Here is a 2,446-nt window from a genome sequence, read left to right as displayed (position 1 = left end):
CTCAAATTCAGCTTTTCTTCGCTCAAAATAAATTTCTCCTCAAAATACAACACTTGCACCTACAAACTTTTTTTTACGTGCGCTCAGAATAGTGGCACAAAAATAACGCCATACTGCACACCTGGTGAGATTCAAGGCTGACAAGGGAACCACAAAATACAAAATGATAGTGACTGAGAAGCTCAAACTCATCTGCAAAAGTCCTATTAATTTGCACCACAGGACCAGTAAACAAGTTTCAACTTCTCACATACTGCTATGCAATCAAAATATTTCCCAGTAAGAGGAGCAGAAGATCTATTGAAAAAATACAGTATTAAGGCAGTTGGGCACTGGATTCAAGGCATAAACAGTAAAAGAGGAGGGTCAGAAGTTTTGAGTTTAAAAAGTTAAATCAACCTCAGTCCCCTCAACCTGCAGTCTTTTTAACTGCCAACAGGTGGCGACTCCCCTGGTTGCAAAAAGTTGCTCAGAAGTCCGAGTTCTTGTGCTCGCCTGCTTTTTGGCCTCAATAAAGTCATAATGGTTTACTAAGTCAGTCAGTAGTTTCAGATCATAATGAATCAAAATTTAATATTTTCTAAATTATTGGTCATTCTGAAAGTCAGAAAGAGGATTACCCAGAGTCATTACCTAATGATTAATCAATCACATATCATTAAGAAGAGATTGTGTGGATCCACCCCTCGCTCGAGACACATATGGTTTCAAAACACCGACATTGTAAAGGCGAAAACACTGAGCTCAAAACTTAACAACAGAACTATTAACTAATAGGTCATTTTATAGTGACTACAACCATCTTTTATAAGCAGTCTATGGTGACTGCAATGAAGAGATTACAAAACAAATCTAAGCAATTTTTACAAGTTCTAAGGATTGCAAAATACTGCCTTTGCCTAACTTTGAAGAGAACAAGTGAATGATTAATTTGCAGAAGGCAATTCCTTCTCAGTACTCTATTGCATGCATTACATTGCTTCCTGTGACTCTATACAGGAATATAAGCACACTAACATCTCCCCCTCCTTTAAATTCCCATCTTTATGCCTTCAGTGTTTCACTTTTTGCAATCAATAATTTAAACTGCTGTTGCTTTCCCAGCAGCCAAAAACTAATTTCTTTTGTGCACATTCAGGCTGTCTCTCATTTCTGATCGCAAAACTGCTTCATTAACCTCCTTCCCATACTAGAAGGTAATTAAGTGAACAGCTGTGCTCTGTCTGACAACTCATCTTATACTGTCACTACCCTCTGTGAAAACACCAGCGAGGAACCCATCATCACAGGTGCGCAGCGTTTAGATGGCTTACCAGCACCTCTCCACAGCCATTTACACTACAGCTGCAGGTCAAACGCCATCTCTTCAGACAATCAATCAAAACTCATTTAGGTTTAACAGTCTTACCAACCAGCTCATCACAATTACATGCCATTACAAAAAGAGTTGTTTATAATCAGTGTTAAACTCTTAAGCTCGTGAAACTTGTGAAAACTAAACTGATGAGAGTTATTGTAAAGGATGGCCGTCAGTGTGAGAGACTGCCAGGCGTAATGAGAGAGGAACCGTGGAAGCCTGCCAAATCCAAGTTGTGCGTGTTTTTTTTTTTTTAATAACCAAGAAGTAATCTGGATGATTTGTACATCCATTTGTCACTTAGCCAGTCATTCTAACCATCCTTATTTAGTGCTGACGGGTCTTCACAATTAACCCAGAGGAATATAGCCTCCTCATGCTGTCCCCTGGAATCTTTCTTCCCTCAGCTTTTTCTCTGCTTTGCATCCGTAAGTTGATCTCAAAATCTAGCATTTAACACTACCAGTGAATCATGGACTTTATCAAAGTGCTTGTTATAATTATTAAACAGTTGTTGGCTCAGTGATGTTTACATATATATATATAATAAAGATTTAAAAAAGGAAGATAAAAAAAGTGTTATTCAAGCAAAAAAACCCAAACACTTGCACAAAGATGGGTTATTTTAGATCGAATGCCAGCTGGTAGTATTTGTGAGCTATAAGACATGCCTTATAATCACCACTTTGATATCTCTACAGACGCGACGTTAGAAGAGGAGGCTAGGTCAACCAATTACAGGCACATCAGTCAAAAGAGGACGTATAATTACTTGTTTTGAGTTCCATTAATCAATATGCAGAAAACAAGGTCCAGACAATGTGTGGCTATAGTTCAGGAGGTAGAGCAGGTCATCTGATCTAATCTAATCGGTATGTTGGTGGTTCAATCCCTGGCTGCTCCAGTTTGCATGCCATATACCTTTTGGCAAGATACTAACCCCAAGTTGCTCTCAGATGCATCCAAAATAGTGTAAATGTGTCAATGTTAGCACTTGAGCATAAAAAAAGTTCTTGTATGAACAGGTTGCTTGAAGTGCATGGATCTTTGTTTCATCCTGAGAAACACCGGCTAGTCATTGGCCTTCTT

Source organism: Pundamilia nyererei, unplaced genomic scaffold, assembly GCF_000239375.1.
Source record: "Pundamilia nyererei isolate P.nyererei 1_Seehausen unplaced genomic scaffold, PunNye1.0 scaffold00214, whole genome shotgun sequence".
NCBI lineage: Eukaryota > Metazoa > Chordata > Actinopteri > Cichliformes > Cichlidae > Pundamilia > Pundamilia nyererei.
This window is presented reverse-complemented; position numbering follows the sequence as displayed.